The sequence below is a fragment of the Camelus dromedarius genome, chromosome 20 (assembly GCF_036321535.1).
Source record: "Camelus dromedarius isolate mCamDro1 chromosome 20, mCamDro1.pat, whole genome shotgun sequence".
NCBI lineage: Eukaryota > Metazoa > Chordata > Mammalia > Artiodactyla > Camelidae > Camelus > Camelus dromedarius.
In genome coordinates, this window is record NC_087455.1 from 23279777 (window position 1) to 23301389 (window position 21613).

The window sequence follows — 21613 nt, forward strand, 5'->3', positions numbered from 1 at the left end:
TCTTAGCAATAAAGAGTAGAATGGTGGTTACTAGAGACTGGGAGGAGGAGGGAAAAGGGAGATATTGATCAAAAGATGCAAACTTTGAGTTATAAGACAAATAAGTTTGAGGACCTAACACACAGCATGGTGACTACAGTAATAATGCATTGCGTACCTGAAATTTGCTGCGAGAGTATATCTCAGGGGTTCTCAACACACCAAAAAAATCATAACTATAGAAGGTGACAAATAGGCTAATTAGTTTGATGGTGATAATCATCTCACAATGCATACATATATCAAAACATTGTATTACACACCTTAAATACACACAATCTTTATTAGCCAAGAGTAAATAAATCAAATTATTTAAAAAAAAACACATATCTGTCAGAAACCTCTGAGGAAACAAGTTGGTTAGGTCCCATGCAGGTGGAGTAACAAGGGAAGGGGAAAAGGGCAGCCTAGAGCAGAAGACGGCCCAAAGCCATGATCATGGGAATAGACTGAGAACTTCCTTGTTTAATTAGCCTTTGTTCCTACCTCACGTAGCCCCAGATCATAGGCGGTGTAATAGCAGGAGGACCAGCCAGGGTCAGCTGGAGCTAAACAGAGGCTTCAGGGTAATATCCAGGCAGGGATGGATCTTGGAATTAGTGAGGAGGAGCAGAAAACAACAGGAGCAGGTAGATGGGCCAACGCCTAATTGTTTATTTACTTCTCCTTCCATCCCATTAAGTCAGCAGCTCTCAAGATGTGGTTCGATTTTCAGCATCAGCATCAACTGGTAACTTCTTAGAAATGTAAATGTAAACTCTATCCCAAACTTACAATATCAGAAAATCTGGGGAGTAGGGACCCAGCTATGATTGTGATGCATGCTAAAATTATAGACCCACTGCTCTAGGCGATTTTATCCAAGACAAGTCACTCTTGGTAAAGAACTCTGCCCTGGGAGAGGGATAGAGCAGGTCAATGGGAGGTAACACCAAGTCAAGTGTGGGGGAGGAAGGGATGTAAAGAGAGCATGGTCCAGCCCAGGGGGTAACATCAGAGGCTCCTCACTCTACTGTATCTCCTTGGTACCTACTTCCTAAATTCAACAGGAGGAGCACAAGTTCTATAGAAGAAAGAAAACAAACTCAACACTCTGCAGTAGAAGCAGCCAAATGAATGGATTGGTTAAAATAAGAATTTTAAGTAAAAAAAACTTTTAAATAAAATATTCTCAAAGAAACAAAAGAGAATGTTACAAACAGGAACCAGGAACAGAATCATAAGGAGCTAGAATCTGGAGATATTGAGTCTGAAAAATGTAATCATTGAAATAAAGAACTCAAAAGGGGAGTTGTAAAGCAGAAAGGATACCGCTGAGAAGAAAGCACCTTAAAAATGCAGGACAGGGCGACTGAGATCTGAATGATACCATTTATGTAAAATGAAAGCACAGAGAAACAAAACAGCACTCTGTATCTTTGTAAAATATGTGTACGTATACATCTCAATGAACATAGATTAAAGAACAGAATAACAAATGGGGATGTGAAGTTGGAATAGGGATGGAAATGAAGAAAGAAAAATAAAATGAGAAAGGCCTCGTACAGACCACTGATGCACTGTGCAATGACAGCATGATAAACCCAGTTCTCTGCCTGTAAGGACGAAAAATCAGATTATTTTTAAAAGAATCCCATTTTTAAAAACCATAATGGAATACACAAAATAATAATATTTGTGTTAGTACAGGATAAATTTATGGACGTTTGTCCAGTTTTAAAGCACTGTAATTTTTTTCTTTTCATAATACTGTCTAAGCCAAAAAATGAATGTTTTCCTCCAGGAAGTAATTTGTATGCTGAGATAATCTGACTTTAATCAATGTATACATTTGCAATATCGAGCTGATTTTTTTTTGCAGTTATGAATCACATGAAAAACAGTACCCTCAACAATGGAATGCAATTTTAAGACATTAATCCTCGAGATAACAATACAGACTTTCCAGTTGGTAAATGTCATCAGAAAAAGAGAAAATTTGTCTTCATTATCTAAGCTTCTGAAACTTGTGTGTCAGGTGCTTTGTTTTATTCATCAGAAAAATTCCTTTTCTAGTGTTCAACCAGGTTAATGATGAACAACCTTTATATTGTAAAATCAAATTGCCTGACACCTCTCTCTGGGTATTTATGAAAATTAAAATTGCCCCAATCTGCATTCTTGACAGCACATGCAAGTTTTATTTTTGAATATTGTATTTAAATTCTGTGTTGTCATGCCAATATATTTTTAATTGACATGAAATTCACACAACACAAAGTTAACCATTTTAAAGTGAACATTTGGTAGCATTTAGGATATTCACAGTGGCGTGAAACTATCACCTCTACTACTACTAGTTTCAAAATATTTTCATCAGCCCTGAAGGATTCCCCCTCCTCCCCAGCCTCTGGCAACCACTAATTTGCTTTCTGTCTCTCTGCATTTACCTATTCTGAAAATTTCATATAAATGGAGCTATACCGTTCATGTTTGCGTTCCTTTTTCTATCACTTCTAAAGGAAACCACTTTAATTGCTTAAATCATTAAAATCTTTGATTGGGACAGCCCTAATGGTTTAATCCATATTGGTTTTCAAGTAAATATCATTGTTCACATCTGTAAATGCCAAATTTAATGGAATATTGAGAAGAAGCTAAAAAATGGAACAAATATAGATGATACACATCTGCCTGAGTCTAGCCTCATCCCCTTCCACTGCCTTTCCATTCCCTATAGCTGCAAAATCTTCCTTGCCGTGCTCTGAATCTCGTGAACACATCCTGCCTGTTCACCTCTCCCTCTCTCTGTGAATATTAATCCCCAGAATGCATTTCCCCATCTGACCACCTAAAGTTCTCAAAACCAAGTTAAAGCATCACCAATTCTTCCCAAGCCCCCATCCAAAACGTCCTCTGACACCTGTTCTACCAACATGCTGCCTGCCTTGTTCATGCCTCTCCTGTTGTACTTAGCACATCGCTCTGTAAATAATATGGTGAAATGACACGCGAGTGGATTAGGAAACATCCGGTTTGTTATTTTTTTTTAAAGCAGTCTATTTTGGGGGGGAGTAATTAGGCTTATTTATTTATTTGTTTATTTAATGGAGGCACTGGGGATTGAACCCAGGACTTTATGCATGCTTGGCATGAGCTCTGTCACTAAGCTAATACCCTCCCCCCAGGAACATCTGATTTTGTCCCAGATCTTATTTCCTTTGAGCCTCGTTTTTCTCATCTGTTAAGAGAAAGGAACGAGAAGTCCTCTTAAGGCTCTTATGTCTTGATGATACAATGTTATGCTGAAGACAGAAATGGATAATAAATTCAACTTACTCCTCACTCCTGCCATGATCCTAATACTAAATCCATCAGGAAAATTCTGCTTCTTCTGTTGAGACAGGATACAAAGAATATGGTTAGCCACAGATATACCTCATGATTTTTTAAAATTATATACCAAATCAGCAGAATTTCAACAAGATGATGTCTATGGCCTTATGTCCCATGTGAACTGAACAAAAGGAGATGAAGTTTGGCTCTTCTTTTTAATTATTTCTTATTTTCTCTCTTATCTTATTTTCTGGAGAAATTCCCATATGCTTTTCAATTTACAGAAGATGGAAACCGAGGGACCCTTACTTCTCAGGTCTGCCTTTATTCCCACTTTGAGCTCTTCTTCTGTAAGTCAAATAAGAAAAAACCCTACATTATAAAATAAAGAGATCACTTTTGTGTATGTCCCTCAATATTTCTTATATTGAATTTCTTAGAACATTTAGCTCAGAGAACTTATGCAGGTACAATAAAGCCAAAATGGTCATTTGCAATTAAAATAAGATCCGACTTTAATAGACTGAAGTCAGCCTGCCTCAAAGTGATATTAATTTCTGATTTTCCAAACTGATTTAGGACTTCTTTGAATTTAATCCACTATTGTATAATCTTATATCCATAATGAATATTCAAGGGAAAGATACATTGAAGAAAACATTATTTCAGTACAAATCACACTATCATAGTTACTCTCCGAAGTAACTATGTTACTTTAAAGTAACATAGTTACTTTAACCGAATTACTTTACAAAAGTAATTCGGTTAAAATCAGTATTAAATATATCAAGTATTATCAGCACAATCAAGCAGGTGCTTCTTATACTTGAATGGTTACCCAACCAAGCAATCCAGCAAGAAGAAGACATATGTGAACAAATGTTGACTAAAGTTTTATATATAGCCCAAGTAGAGTGAAGGGTTAATAATTACGATGCCTTGCATATAGTAAATGGTCAATGAACACTGAATACCCGAAGAAACACGAGCAAGATTAACTATCAAGGGATTTAGGATTTAAAGAGTCAAGACTATTACATGCTTGTTTCCAAAAATGTTTCTGAAATGTCTATTAAATACCAGGAGCTCTCATAGTGCTGAGAAACTGGAATTATTTTTTTTAATCAGCAAGGCAGGAACCCTATAATCAAGTAAATAAACTGTATGAGTGCTATGTGAAATACAGTGGAAGTTTAGAACAGTGGTAGCTCACCTTGAACTCAGAGACTGCTTGAACCAGGTCTTAGACGTTAATCAGAATTAGAACAAGCATAGAGGAGAAATGGAGATTCCAAGAAGATAGAATATCAGCTGCATAGCAAGGAAAAATAATATTTGTCAAAAACGGGAGCTAAGGAATAAGTAATAGAAACACCAAAGTCTAACGCTGTAAAAATTGTTAATATGTTATTCAAATATTTGCTTGTTTGTTTCTTTGTTTTCTTAATGAGGGATGGGTAAAATGCCTGTACCCTTTAAGGAAAAAAGAAAAAGTAAAGGTTTACATAATGTACAATCTGATGAGAAACATTAAGTGTAGTGGTTTAGATATTATATTAGTTTGCTAGGGTCGCCTTAACAAAGCACCACAGACTGGAGAGCGTACACAATGGACATTTTTTTCTCACGATTCTGGAGGCTAAAAGTCCAAAATCTACACGTTAGCAGAGTTGGTTTCTTCTGAGGCTCTCTTGTTCGTAGATGATTTTTTTCTCCCTGTGTCTTCACATGGTCTTCCCTCTGTGTGTCTATGTCCTAATCTCTTTTTATGAGGAAATCAGCCATGTTGGAGTAAAGCCCAACCTAATGACCTCATTTAACTTAATTACGTCCTTAAAAGACTCTGTCCCCAGATATGATCACATTCTGAGATACTGCAGGTTAGGACTTCAAAGCATAAATGAGGAGGAGGGACCCAACTCAGCATGTAACACACATTCACACTGTTGAGGAGTAGAATCCTCCAAAAAGAGAAGCTGCAATTGTCGTAATTGTGGGGCGAGAGCATGTGTAAGAGGTTGTGTGCAGATCCACAGCTGGGTTGTATCTCCATGGAGATGATAACCAAGATTATGAAAGTGAAAAAACTCCTCCCACACACACACAAAAGATCTGTAGACAGAAAGCAGCAGCAAGCCAAGAAAAACATATGCTCAATTTCTCTGTGTTCTTCACTTTAAGCACCTAGAAACAATCTAAATGTAAATCATAAAGTGTTAAAGCGGGGGAAACCTTAGAGTTTATGGGGCCACACTCCTCATTCCACAGAGGAAAATAAAGACCTAAAGGCTGAGCACCTCCCTTTGAATGATTCATTTAACAACCACTATTTCAGTTAATTATATTTGAAAGAAACATGAGGGTTTTTTTTTTTAAGAACTTTGAATTTTATGTGGGCTTGGTATATGTAAGTTTTAAGTATGTGGTTATAGATGAATTCTGAGTATATGTACCTGGACCTGTGCTGTCCAGTTCAGTAGCCACTAGCCATGTGGGCCTACTTAAATTTAAATGATTAACATTCAGTAAAACTAAAACTTCAGTGCCCCATCACACTAGCCACATTTCAAGAGTATGTACAGTTAGTGGCTACCATACTGCCCAGTATAGACACTGGAGATTGGAGGATTTTGTCATTGCACAGAGCTCTGTTGGACACTACCAGTCCAGAATATTCGAAAAATCAGGTAGCTACTTCTAGAAAGTTTAAGGGAGATCAGTTTTATAATTCTCTCAAATTATAAAATATAGCAGGTGGCAGCTCATTTTAATTACAAACACCCCATATAGTTTCTGGCAAAAAGAAGCTCCTTTCAAATTTTCCCTTCACATTTTTCAGCTTCTCACTTTCAGCTTCTCACTTCATTAAAGTGATGCTAAACTTGCTTTTTGAAAGACCGAAGAATAATAAAGACACATTACTGAATTTAATCAACAAGTAACATTTTTGAACAACTTAATATGTCTCAGCATAAATTCTAGATTATTCCAAAAACCTTCCTTTCCTTAAGGAACCCTGTAAAATCTTCCTCCATTTCTAAAATATTGTGGGTCAAGTCTGTGAATTGTAGGTGATTATTTACTATTTCATCTAAATGTTGAATTATCCATGAGAAATCTCCTCACTTGCATGCACATTTTAAACCAAGAAATTAAAGTCATTAAGACTGTTCCTAAATTTACAAAGAATTTCAGAACAATATGAAACTCACAAAAATGAGTCACTATGTTTTAGCCAGAATATAATTTGATGAAGTTTACATTTGCACAGAGGAAAGAGAATGTTATGAGAGGTGGGAGGGCACACTGGAACAATGAGTGTGTGAGTGAGATTTGCCTTAAAAGCAGGTTCAGCAGCCCAGACAGTGTTCCTCATAGGGGAGTGTGAGTATCTCCAGAAACAGCAGGGGAAACGCAGACTCCAAAACCACACCCCAAACCTACAAAACCAGAGTCTCTGTGGAGGGGGGCTCAGGAATTTGCTTTTTTCAAGGGCTCCTGAGGTAATCTTTCCGTCTACTAAAATTTGAAGGGAGTATGATGGCTGAAATCTAATTGAAGGCTCATCAATATTTGGCATAACATCTATAGAAATAGTTAGCTGTTCTGGCCAGGGGAATTTCATACCAAGGCATGAAAAAGCCCCTTATAAAGTAGATATTACTGAATGTTCTTATTTTCCTTTATGGAAACAGGGATGATCACTTTAGTTTTAACTATAATGAGATCAGTCAGAATATCCTACGCACTGCTGATAGCTGTATAACCTGCACACCCAAATACACGAGGCTTCAGAACAAGTGAAGTTGGGATAAACAATATCTGAAGGTCATTTTTAATCTTAAGATCTTATATCCTTTCTTATACTACTGCACAATATTTTTATAACTTTAAGATCAGACTGAAAAAAGTCTAAGCTAAAAAATGTGTCTAAGGAATTAAAACTGTAAGTAAATATTAACAATTAAAAAGGGCATCTAATTTTGAAACATTAATCTGTTATTTAAAAAAGAAAAAATGGTAAGATATATTACTTGAGCCAACATACAGAAGTCTAAAATTAATGCACTAATTTTATCTAATGTTTGGTCAAGTAGGAAAAAGAAAGGAAAAAGAAAGGAAAAAGAAGTGAGCACATTTAATTTATACAATTGATCTTGTCTAGTGACTATTAGGCAAATAATGCAGAGAATGCACTTGAATTTTGAGAAAGGTGATCAATTTTTCAGTCTAAAATGTTTTCATAGGGGGAGGGCATAGCTCAGTGGCAGAGTGCATGCTTAGCATGCAGGAGGTCCTGGGTTCAAGCCCCAGTACTCCCTCTAAACATAAATAAATAAACAAACCTAGTTACCTCCCCTCCAAAATCATAAAAATAAATAAATAAATATTTTTAAAAATGTTTTCATAAACTTCATATATATACACACACATACTGTTAAAAGATAAACTGAGTTATATTAAAAATGTAAAGAATTTATTTGAGCAAAACTCAATTCCATCGGGGCAGTGGCAAATCAGAAGTGATTAGAAGTGCCCCAGCCACAGGAGCTGGGGAAAGATTCATATTGAGAAGGTGTGGAAGCAAAGAAAGGAAATTTTTTGACTGACTATAGCTTGAAGTTTAACTGACTATTCGTGATTAGTTGCCCTTAGCATTTTGCTTTCTAACCTTGAGGAATTTACAGGCTTAGATTTTTGGTTTGCTTACCTCGGCTGCCTGGGTATTAGAGCCTTCTGAGTCTAACTGCCTCCTTGTTTAATTAATTTAGATATAAATTTATATACATTAAATAATTTAATTATGTAAACAAATTAGTTAAGCATTTACTTGATTAAATTAATTAAATAGCTCTACACATATAATTATATGGCTTATTTTACAAAGTTGCATCCCCCATGATTAGTTTTGCTTTCATATTCTTTTTTGTTCTAAATGCTGCTCTGTTGTACATCTGCAATGGTTCAGAAGAGAGCCTGAAGGGATGTGAATGGAGAACTCACCTCCAGCCTCCCATAAGGGCTAGCTGAGCACCTCCTATGCGCCTGGCACCCATCCGCACACTTTCTCACTCTTGAGTGCATTCCTAACACCCAGCCAGCGCAACACTGGGCTCCGTCTTGTGCCAGTGAGCAAGCCAGCAAGAACTACCCAGCGAATCTCATTTACACTCTGAGATCCTGCTGGTGTCTGAGTCGTCCTCTACTCTCAGGGAGAAAGGGGCGGATGTTGCACCTATACACTGCTTTCCACCTGCTAAGTGCTCTCAGTGCTTCTGGCAGAGCCCAAAGACTGGTGAGTAACAAAGAAGCATTTTTTTTTCCTTCTTTTTAGAAGCCTGAGCTGTCTTCATCAGTTGATTGCTGTTCAAATAAAGTGAAATGATGACAGGAGTAGGCCAAGAGGGCTCATTCTAGTCTCTCTTTTTTTTAATACTAGTGAGAGAATCTATCACCCATTTGAAAGACATTCAGTCCCTGAAACAAGATCCTAACGCTTCACCGAAGTCTGAGGAAGCCTGGGGATGTTTTGGAAGTTAGCCAATCAGGTGTGTCTGCAGGGCTTGATGCCTTCCTCTCTCTTTCCCTTCTTTTATCCTCAGCAGTCGCCTTCTTTCATCCTTAGCTAAACAGCAGCCGAGGAGCCTCAGGCAGTAAGTAGGATCTGAAAAACACTCTTTAAATCAACTGCAGGCAACTCTTACATAGATGGCACATCACAGACTTCACCCTGATCCTGGCCAGTCAGGTTATAACTAAACACTATTAAGCTCAAACCAAAGGGGAAAAAATGAGGATTATCAGAGAAAACCTATGTCATCCTCTAAATGTAGACAACTATTGGATTATTTTTTGTCTCCCTTCTCAGGCCGTAAACTCCTTAGAGGCAAAAATATCACCTCATACATCTCTCGAACCTTGGTAGACACAAGGGTGGCACATGGTAAATGTTCAAAAACGACCAACGAATAAATGGGGATTAATTAATGCCTGAAAGCTTTTCCTTCTATTGCTTTAAAGACTCTCTTTTTTATTTTCTTTTGTTTGACTGCGATCTCAGAGTCAGAAATGTCAACTTCCATTCCAGTTTACCTTTCTGTACCTCTCAACTAGACTACTGCACTTTTCTTCTAGTTAAGTGCCCAGAGTTTTTCCATCCTCCATACTACATGAGGCACTGAATTCATCTTCTTTAAAATGTTGCTTTAATCTTATGTTAATTCTCTGCAGAGAAGCCTTGTATGATTCCTCATTCTGCGGCAAATGAAGTCTAAGATTTCACATCCGGCATTCAAGACACGTTTCACCTCCATTCCCTTGTTTAACCAAGGTTCTTCCAGACGTAGGCACTGACTTTGCATCAGTCTGCAAGCGTGCCCTCATATGTCCATTTCACTTTATTTGTTCATCAACAAAAATTTACCCAGTGCCTATTACTAGCAAGGGATTGGGCTAGATGTCAGTGTTCCTGAAAACTTATATTTACTTTGTTTTCATCAGTAAAATCATATGTTATTTCCCTAGTGTCATTTGATTTAAAGGGGATCTACTGTGAATTTCATTATAGATAGACGGTTCCTTATGTATTTATTCCCTTACTGCTCTATGTGTATATTTCTCTCTTTTTTTAATTTAATCTTTTGCCTAATATTTGCTCTAAAAAAAAAATCACTGTGAGATGGATTTTCTTTATCAGGAGTGCTAGGAAACTGGAACCGTTTCCAGGCTGGAAACTGAATCAATAAAAATGAAAATTTTTAAAACATAAAGTGGAAACACAAAGAGATGGAGGTAAGATTTCCCCAAAATTTTGCATCAGGAAATACTATATCAAGTTTCAAGATTCGTAACTTTTGGAACCTTTTACATCAAATTTAAAATTACAATCATGTCAGAAATAAAAATCTTTATCACTTACTCAATAAGCAAGAGAATTTTTGATAGTGACTCACTCAGAATTCTGAAACATAAATATTAGCAAAAGGCATCAGATATATCAAACACCAAAGAAAAATGTATTATCTTTTCTTTACTTATAACAATTATTGTTTACTTATCTCTAGGTGAAATGAAATGAGTATACATCTCAGGAATAATTAAAAGCCCTATATTGCAGTTGTAATCATGCACTGTAGTGGCAATAATTACTATAAAGAAGCATTAGTTGATACCAATTATTTTCCTGCCAACCAACTTCATTCTCAGTTCAGTGGCTTTCATGGATCTTTGTAGGATTTAGGAAAACTCTGACTATAAGAATCTATTTTCAAAATTATAAACACTGCTGACCAAAACACTTCCAGAAACTCAAAATATGCTTCATTTGTGAGTTTCAAAACGATCTAAGGGACGTTCATCTATCTAATTCATTTAATAAAGATGTATTTGATACCTGTTATATCCAGGCACTAAGCCAAAACACAGTTTCCACTGTCAAAGAGCTTTTACTCTCTTGTGTGATGAGAAACTGAGACAATGTCTATTGTCATATTTGAACAATGAGCTCTTAGCCACTGGGGATATCTGTCCATCAGAGAACTGAGATTAAAACCATCAGCTCTGCACTATGGGGTTCAAGCGGATTCTTAGTGTTACTCTCTCTATGACCTAAGCAGGTCACTTAACCTCTCTGGTCTACTAAGTTTCTTCATCTGAAAAACAAGAACTTAAGAACACCTCCTTTGCAGGGCTGTTATGATGAAACATTTCCTGGCACAAGGTAATTGTTCTGTAAACAACTGTTGTTGTTTTTGTTGCTGTTGTTAGTAGTGGAAGTGGTAGTATTTCAAAAGGAGCTCTGGGCTTTGAAGAGTGTAACCTAACTAAGAGGAGAGGGAAGGGTATGTCAGTTAAAGGGAACAGCAAGCAAGTAAAAAGAGGTTTAAAAAAGTGTACCTTCAAAAAAAAAAGGAATTCTAGTCCTTCATATTGGGTATCTGTTGGGGCAATGGCCTGAGAAAGAGAAGATAAGGCAAAGCTGTGAAAATTAAAATTGTCATACTCTCCATCCAGAACAGATTGGGATTTTCAGTCATCAGACTAAAAAGACAGTGGTGCCTAGAACAAAATGCTGAACTCAAGTGCAAGCAACAGACACCTTGGAGGGGGTGGGGGAAGCACATATCAACTCTAGTCCACAAGGCATCATTCACATGCACTTGGCATCTCCACAATTTTGAAGAGTCACACACTCCTGATACAAGTTCTTCCGCTTCTTAAATGAAGCCCCAGTCACATCCTAGAAATCTGCCGTGATGAAACCTGCATGAGTCTCTCCTTCTCTGAGCTTCTTGAAGAGGCAGAGTCCTGGGAATGTTCATTTCTCACATACAGCAATGGATGGGAGTGTGTGTGAGTGAAGTCTTACAGGACTGTCTCTATCTCTCAGATCTTTCAGATTTTGTTCTGCATTTTGGATTCACTTTATCACCTCTAGTAGAAAGGGCACACGTGAGCTGGGCTTAATTTACTTTTTAAAAAAAGCACTTTTCAAGATTACTGCAGTGTTACATGAGGTCCTTGTTACCTGAGGACCGGGTCTTTGCTTGGTCCATGGTAGGTACTCAATATGATATCTCCCATCTGTCTCCCAGGTTTTCATTTCCTTGAGGCCAAATTAATGGCCCTTCCAATGTATTCCCAAAGCCCCAAAGGCTTACTTAGTTAATAACATGTGCCTACATGAGCACTTACCTGTACCTGTGTGTACCTGACTATCTTCCCCACTGAACCATAAACTACTTGAAGGAAACAACTCTATCTTTAGCTATATGCATCTCCAACATCATCAACCTAGGATAGTCCCTAACATGTAATAAATACATGTTTACTGAGTTTACTATGTAAACGTTACAACTGTATGATTGATTTACATGTTATATAATTATGTGCAAGTATATTTATTTTGTTAAAAGAAACAGAAAAAGAAATCTGCAGAGAATAACTTTTGAAATGGACTTTGAAGTATGGGTAGGATTTTAAAGGTCAGAGATGGGGAGGGAAAGAATCCCATACATTCAGAAAAACGTAAGAAATGGCATAGAAGCAAGAAACAAGAGACACTTAGTTTGGCAGAAGAGGGGCAGATATTAGGGGAAATAGAGTTTGATCGGGCACTAGGTTTTACCAGAGTTCATATCTACACAGACAGTGGGTAGCTGTTGAGTAATATAGTAAGAGGTACACTTCTGTGAAAATAAGTCTGGTAGCAAAGTATCAGACTGGAGAGACAAGCTCCAGCCATCACAACGGTCAAGCCACAAAGTAATGTATTGTTGGCAACAGGAATGGAGCAAGAGATAATGCATGAGGACACCGCAGAGGTAGATGCTACATGATGTGCTCATTGCTTGGGTAGAGGAAGCTCAGAAGAGTCAGAGATGAGTGAAGTTCACTAGAAGAACAGTAGCCATCAGGGGGCTGGGTTAAACATTCCGGGAAGACACCATTTGAAACTTAACTGAGCACATTTCAAAGAAAGGTCAAGACTAGAGATTAAGATCTGGAAGATTTGGAAGACAGACTAATAGAAGTAATAAATAAAGTTGTGGGAATGAACGAGACCTCAAAAGGAGAAAGAAAACAAAGGCTGAAGGACGGAACATGAGTGAATGTTTATGTTTAAGGGAATGTGGGAAACTTCACTGTGAAGACTTCTCTGACACGCACGCAGTGTTAAACATCTTCTTTGTGCCCAATTATGTCTTTAATCTCTTCAACATGTTTCCTGTCAAACTGTTTCACTTTTTCTTGTTTACCTGCCTGTCTCCATTATTAGACTATGAGCTTTTAAAGAGCTGGGTCATGAGCTAGATTCATCCCTCAATCACCAGCAGTGGTTCTGAAACCTGGTACATCATGGGTTCCAGAGGGAAAAGGGATTAATGGATGGAAGGATGGATGGAAATGTAAGGGATGGATATAAAGTGAAGGAGACGGAGTGGAGGGTGAGAGAGAGGGATCAAACTACATCAGTGCTATAGAGGTAAAGGAAGGAAAGAGTATAAAAACCTACAATATAAATAAAAACCCTACAATGTCACTTCTCATCTCTAAAACGTAATAAATCTGAAGCAAAGAGTTCAACGGTTAACGATCTCCAAAGCATCTCATGAGATCATTGTTTATATGTGATTTTTCCTGCTGCTTCCAAATATACACAGAATTTCAGAATCCAAACTCTTCTTACTTCAGATATTTTGATTTAAGACACCATCAACTCTCACCTGTATTGCTACAAATTTCTCGTAAATGATATCTCTGCCTTGACCGTTGGCTCTCTGTTGCCTTGGCTCTCTATTTCTTAAAATAGCAGCCAGAAGGATCCTTTGTAAATAGAAGCCAGGTCTTGCCATTCTGTGCTCAAATCCTTCAATGATTTCCCTTCTCACTCAAAGTTAAGCCAAAGTCTTTAAAATGGTGCACAATGCCCTACAAGATTCCCCACCCTCCTCAACCACCCACCTCGGAAATATTCCTTCTCCATCCTCATCTCCTCCACCTTTCCCCACGGCTGTCTCTGCTCCAGACATGCTGGCCTCCGGGCTACTTCACCAACATTCCAAGCATGCCTCTGCTTCAGGAACTCTGCACCTGGAGTTCCCTCCCCCTGGAATACTCTCTCCCCAGATATATACATGGCTCATGCCCTCACCTCCTTCGCTCAGCTGGCAACTTCTCCGGAGGACTTCTCAGTGGAGCCTTCCTTTCCACCCTATTTAAAATTGTACCCCACCCAGCACTCTCTCTGCTCCTTCCCTATTATTTTTCTCCGTAGCACGTGTCATTATCTGACATGCTTTATATTTGTCCACATCAGTCCCCATATCTACAAATCCTATTTTCATCCTTCAAAACCCTCTAGAACATCACTATAGGTCCTCCCCAACAACGGCGATCCCCAACATTCTCTCCTGTTTTTAGCCTACCAGACTTGATTATGACCATACCACTTGTCACTGACACTTGATTATTTCACATTGTTACACTAAGCGACCGTGTTTTCACCTGTTTTTCCCCATCAGAAAAGCCGATAACCTCTTGAAAGCAAACGCCCTCACCTGATTCTTCTGTATATGCTCTCTTCCCACTCAATATAGTGCTAAATGCATAACACAGTTTGGTTTCAATAAATATTTTAAGGAAACAACAGGTAATACCGATAATATGAGTCACCACTGGCAGAATTATTACCACATGGCAGGCACAGTAAGTCAGGAAACAATGTGGTATTGTCACCATTCTACAGGCGAGAACTGAGTAGCTCAGCGGAGATCCACAGTCTATAAGAGACAAAGCGCAGGATGTAAACCAAGGTCTGTTCAGCTCCACCGTCCACCTTCTGCTCCTCCTCCATCACTTCCCATCATGTATTACTCTGAGCCAGCACAGTGCCCAACACTTAACACATTTTCTCGGTTCACCCTCGGAACCAGCTGTGGGGTAGATACTATCAACCTTGTTTTACAAATGAGAAAACTGTAGCTTAGAGCGTTACTGGCTAAGAATGTACCCTGACGGTAACAGTATCACAGTGTTAACTTGTCCACTTAGCTAAAGTAATCATATTAATTGTGCAGGTGCAGCTTTGCAATTCAGACAGAGAACTGCTGGAATGAACAATTACACCCCGAATTCTCTGTGTTGCGCTAGGACTTATGTAGCTCTTATCAGTAAGGTCCAGTGATCCCAGAAATTATCTCACTTGTAGCCTAGTCTTCTCTCTTAATCTTTTATCAAGTCCTGGTATTTACCTTCTACTATAGGAGAAAACCGAATCGACAGGTGATGACAATCACAAAGGGGATTTTCATAATCTCATTTGTTTTGGCCAGGTCTAATTTTAAACTAGAATAAATGTGTTTCCTTCTCCCATTTGTATATGTCGACTGAAATAAATGTGCAGCCTAAAAGTTGAGAGCTATGTTTTATTTGGTGGGAGGACAGCTTCTCAGATCGCTCTGAGGGACTGCTCCAAAGAGGCAGGGGAGGAGCTAGGATATATAGGAGTTTTACAACAAAGACTAGGTAGTTGGAACAATAAAAGATTTCTTGTTACCTAAAGAAAAACAGGCATCTCAAGTCAAAGAATTTAGTGCTTTTCTATGTATGGGTGGAAGCAAACATTTGGGCTCACTGAATTCACGCCTTTGACAAGCACCTAGCTGTCTAGGGCCAGTATCCTGTCCTTTCTTATCCTGAGTGCCCTCAGGGTGCACCATTGTGAGTGGCTGCAGAGGCTGGGCTGCAGGCTTGTCTTCACTTGGGGGTGGCCGCAGCCGCTGATGACTTGATGATTTCAGCATTCTTTGTTTACTATCGTTTGCAGTATTTTTCATTCACATATGTTTGTGGGTACTGTGTGTGTGTGAGAGAGAGAGACAGACAGAGAGAAAGAGGGAGAGAGGGATGGACAGTTGGCTCTTCCTCAATTCCTTAAGTCTGAAAAAGTGTAACAGGTACGAGCTTGCAAAACCCCTGACTTACCAATGGTAGTCAAGGAGCACCCCAAGAGGTACTACTAACCTCCAAGAAGCTCTCTGAAGCCTGCCTTTGAGTGATTGATGGATTGGGGGACAAAATTCAAATTCTGCACTTAAGAAAACCAGAACCCTAGTCTTCAAAAGAGAAACCTTTGAGAATAGAAAAATAAATTGAAAAAAAAAAAAATGAAAGGAAGATTTATTGAGCAAAGATCAATGCCTCCAAGAGAGAACAGAGAGCCTAAACCACACCTACCAAACACGGGGCTCAGCTGCATGGCTGTTAATTCAAGCTGATGGCTTTTCCTCCACTGAGTGGATGAGGAAAATGACAGCGCATTCCTCAAGTGCTGCCTGTAGCCAAGTTGTGGCATTTTGGGGGTTTGGGTTTTGCTTTGTTTTGTTTTGCTTTTTGTTTTGTTTGTCTTTAGGAATAGCTTCAGAACAGCACTTTGATTGTTATCAAGCCACCCTTTGACAGCAGTACAGAGAAGTGATGCACAGAGCTCCAGAGGTCTTTGGGCCCCTTCCTTCTCTTCATCTGCACAGCACCACCCCCTCCGCCTGCCGCTGTGAGCTGACGGGCCTGAAACAGGAGGGCAGCTGAGCCTCCAAAGCCTCTGCAGCTTTACCCCCAGCTCAGGTGGAAAGCAGTTATAAAAGACCTCTTGAATTAGATACTTTTTTTTAATGGTGCTTCAGTATTCAAACTATAAGTCCATTTGACAGCCTGGTTTTCAGATCTGATTCTTTAGAATCAGTTATGTGATTATTGAGAATTAGTTATTTTAAATTACAACTAGAAATACAAATACAATAAGAGGCAGAGAGAAGAAAAGTAGAAGAATGAGGGAAGGCAAGGGTTTATTAAAGAGGAGGAGGGAGGAGAGCGATAAAAATTACTTTTTTTCTGTTAGAAGCCAGGTTGTACTTTTTTACGTTGTTCACTCCTGCCATCTAGTGGTTGTCATGTAGTAATGCTTAAATCAGATCTGTGGAATCACAAAATAGAACTTTCGCAATAAAGATGTGGTAAGTCATTCACCCCACTAGTTACTTCTGCGACAAATTGCATCCTTTTCTCTGATCTAGACGCTACTCTGAATGGTCCACATCTGTTAATGTCCACAGCATTCTAATACAGAGCCAAGGTTCTAAATACGAAACAAATTCTAAGAAGTTCGTGACCTCCACTTACCCACTGTCCCACATTGTGCAAGTTCCCAGAAAACTTACATTCTGAATTCTAGCATTTCGACAAGTTCCTTTTTCTAAATATTGAATGACCCAATACAACTCTGTTCCTTGAAAGATACAATTAAGCCCAGGAGAAAATATATTAATAAAATAAAACTGTGGTCTCTAGGCACTGAATCAATAATCAAAAACATTCCTTGCCTTTTTTTTTCAAATGTTTGTTGAAAAGAGAACCTCAATTGTACATGATATAGTCTCTGCTTTAATTTTTTTCACGGTTTTTGTTTGTTTGTTTGTTTTAATGAACTTGCTTCGAAACTTTTTTCTCAAAGAAAAGCCTTTTCCATTGCAGGGGAGGAAAAATAATTTTCCTCTACCCTTCGAGGTTCTTGGCTGAGACTCCCTCCCTTCAGCCTGTAATAAAAGACAGATTAAAGACAGAAAACCAAACAGAAGTTTAATAACATGTATACCTCCTGTACACATGGGAGACACCCAGGAAAACTGAGTAACTCCCTGAAATGGCCCAAGCTGTCACTTTAAATACTACCTCCAGCTAAAGACAAAAAGACAACGCTGGGGTACAGAGCTGGTTATGAGAGGTTCCTAGGAAAAGCACAGCAAACAAGGGTAAATTTGTTTTGCAAATTTAAGTTGTTGCCTTCTCCACTGATAAGAGTTTCTAAAGATATAGAGTCATCCTTCTCTTCCTGGTAGAGCGAGGGAGACAGTCTTAAAGTGGACATTTCCCTTAGAAACGTAAATGTATCTTACAAAAGGCTAACATTTCAGTTTTCAGAGCTTCACCTGGGTCTGCTGTTTCTTAAAAATAACTAATTCAAAACAATCCATGTGGCACAGAGGCATATTTTGTGTTGGTATATTTTGCTCTCTTTGACCATATCAGAGACCACCCGGCCATTGTAGGAGGTCCTATTGCAGACACAGATGTGGACTGAGCTGGTGTGTTGGAGGCTTGCAGGAGCTCTGTGAAGACAGTGGTTCACTGCAAAGGTGGCTGAAGGGCTGTGAGATAAGAGAGTTCTACAAGAGCTGGATACCTGCAGGGAGGGGCCTGATCTTTGCAAGCAAGGTTTCTGAAGCACTGTTTCTACATTTTTTTAAGGGGGGGGGGAAGCTCAAGGAAAGCCAATCTGAGAAGTAATGAGCTACAAACATGACTGGCTCGCTGTCCAGAGAGTTTTGAAAAGGCAGAAAGCATTCCAGGTCTGGACATGCAGATGACAAGCAGAGAGATGGAAAGTGGCAGGCTGAAATGGAGAAGCCCAAGGCACATTTTAAGAAAGAGAATTTGGGGCGGGGGCGGGGATGTTTAACCCAAACTTTGTCAGCCAAGAAACCCAGAGGGCTGCAAATAAGAACAGAGTTTATTTGGGGTCTTAGGAATTGCAACTGGGGAGCCACAGATTTGGGTAAAACCGAAAGAATGTTCAGGGAAGAGAAAGAGTCAGGGGTTTATAAAGGCAAAAGCCACAGAGTTGTTAAAGTTTCTGGCAAGGATTATGATTGACTCTGACCCAAGGAAGGAAATATTTGTTCTTAAGAGATCGCCTGTCACGAGTTATTTAGGGTTAAGGGTCCAATAAGTATCTTGAGTTTTTGGACTATTGGACAGATGTTCCGGATGCCTGTGTTAAGACAATAAGTGATCAAAGTTCAGGTTCCATCCAGTTGAGATGTGCATTAAGTTACACTCTGTTGATGGCCTCCCCACTCCATTTTAGAGAGCTCTCTTAGCAATACTGACTAATAGAAACTTGTCTGAGGTATTAGGTTGTGGGGCATCAAAATCGGAAGAAGTGAAAGTATATACTTTACAAAAAGAACAGGCAGCTTATTAATACTTTACAGGCATCCATAGAAGGCTTCACATTCACCAAGAGCTCCATGTATGCATCCTCATTCAAGCCTCAAAGTCTCCTGGGCAGAGAGCGAGCTGGGTCCTTATTTTCTAGATGAGGAAGACTTGTCTTAGCAAAGTTCAGTGTCTTGCCCAAGGTCACACAGCTGGCCAGAACACACATTCAAGCAGAGAAGGAAAAAGGAACCTTTTTAGAAAACTCCTTGAAAAGATGTGGAAGATAAGGCAGAGGGAGCCTGAGGAAAGACCTAATCTGATCAAGAGTTTTAATAAATCGTTTTTCTGCTCTGTTGCGGTAATTGCCTCCATTGGTGGGAGCTGTAAACCAGCCATTTTAGTCTGTAACACAAAAGTGAAATAAAACAGACAGCATGAAAGGAGAAAAAGTCAAGAATCCGGAAAATCTGTCTGAATAAGATCAAGCATAGAGAAATGACACCTAAATAATCAAAATGTTTCTAAAACTACTGCTCTTCTTCCTACAAATTGTCGACTTTTAAAAACATACACAACAAATGTAAGAGCTGTGAGTTGAGTTTTATTCAGTGTCTTACTGAGGACTAGAGTCTCAGACAGCCCTGAGGAACTGCTCTGAAGTGGGAGAAGAGGAGGCCAGTATAGATACGTGAATCCTGGCTGGGGATGCACACAGGCAACATCTTGGTGAAGATCACTGCCAGCCGGAAGAATCAGGTATCTCAGGTAAAGACTTCAGTGTTTTTCTGAGTATGGGAGGATACAAGAATCTGGGGTCATTGACATTCTTCCTGAGATATGCATTTTAACTGTCTAGGTGCCCACACATCCAAAACACAGAGTGCTTCAACCTGAATTCCTTTCAAGGTGTACTTGTACGGCAGTAGCTAATGACTGGATCCTGGTATGTGGGCAACATTCTCTGTTTACAAACCTGTTTACAAACCTTGGGGATATAAGGGAGGGTACAAAAAGTCGATTTTAAGTGATAGCAGTTGAAGGGGAGCAGCATATGCCATCTCCAAATATGTCACTTTGGCATGTGGGCTATTTTGAACTGAAGGCAATCAAGACCCAGCAGACTCAAGACCCAGGAAGAACATTTACCTCTCCTGTAACTACCTGAAAGGCTTCAGACAGGAGGCCTGTGCCAGGAAAAGAGCTATTACCAGGGGTAGCTTTTTTTCTGAAAGACCTATCTGCATAGCCGGGTAAACTTCTAATTACCAAACATCTGCTCTTCTTAGCATCCTGTGAGGTTCCCTCCTCCCCTGTGAGGCCCCAGGCCCTTTTCCATTCCGTAGTTCAGGATGGCATTTAACCCTCAATTGCCCAACTTGCCCTTGAGCCTATCTGTTAGACTCTTGCTGGTACAAAATTAAATTTGTTTATCTACTGCTTGTACAAAATTAAATGTGCTTTTCTCCTGTTAACCTGTATCTATTTATTTGCTTGTGTGTTTATTTCTCTATTTATAAAACAAGGCTTTCATCCTTTTCAAATATTAAATCTCTCCAAATGGTGGAATTCTGAACTAGCAGAGGCCAAGCAATGAAAGAGAAAATTCATTTTTAACTGTTTGTATTCATTTCACCTGGCAATATAGTTCATCTTTTTCTTCATTATTTTACCATAAAGCCAGAAGGTTTTGTTTTGTTTCCCACATGCTAGTTGTAGAAGGAATGTAAGCTGTGCTTACTAGGAATAAAAGTGATTAGCCTTTGTAGGTGAGTTTGAGCACTCCCGCCTGCATTTTGGCAGATGTAATGAAGTCCAGGAAGAGTTCTAGGAAACCTGCATGAGAAGGAAAACAAGTTGGATGGTATTCCTGGTGATTCTGAAAGCAGTGGTGATGAGCCATGCTCTTGTGAAGGAAAAACCGGGCTGGTCTGACAAGATAACTCACAAATCTAAGTATTGGAATACTGATCTGAGTTCTGCTAGACTAACTTGTAAATCTAAGTTAATTAGTGTTGGTTTGTTGTTTATGGTTTTTTTTTGCTAGCCAGCTGGATTTTCAAAGATACATATCTGGCTTTGGAATGTTGGTTTGCTGCCTCCCCGCCTCCACTTTTGTGATGCTGCTGCTGCTAAAGTTGTTCCATGCCTATTGGCCGAATACCCCAAGCTTGTACTTTACCCTATAAAACCTCACGTGCACGTCTTGGAGGTGCTCAGAGCTTCGGAGCAGAAGCCCCTCTGAGCCCGCCGGCGTAATACATCTGGGTACTCCAACCCTCCGAGTGGTGCTTGTTTCTTGACTGGCCTGTCGTTTCCGTAACACTCTCAGCCACAACAATTAAAATATGATCTCGAGAGCAGCCTCAGTCGGTCCCAAAGAGCTTGCACCAGACCTGCAGTGCTTCAGATTTTAGTGCACCAGGCTTGTGGGTATATGAGATATACTCAAATGTTGCGTCATCAGTGAAAGCCATTGATGTAGCCATTACTGAATAATAATGAAAATAATCCTCCCCCGTGCAAACAGTATTATTAAATGCATTTTTTTAAAAATCTGGAGGTAAATTCTTGAGGACATTGTTTAAAATCTACTTTTGAAAGGATCCAATGAAAGTGTTTCCCCATGAATAATGCAACCACTGACCTGCATTATTCAATGTGTTCTGTCATCATGAATCTGAAATCCCTGCTCCCTTGATCTCCATGTAAACTGAACACCAATGGAATAAAACAACCGGAAAATGAACTCTCTCACTTTATT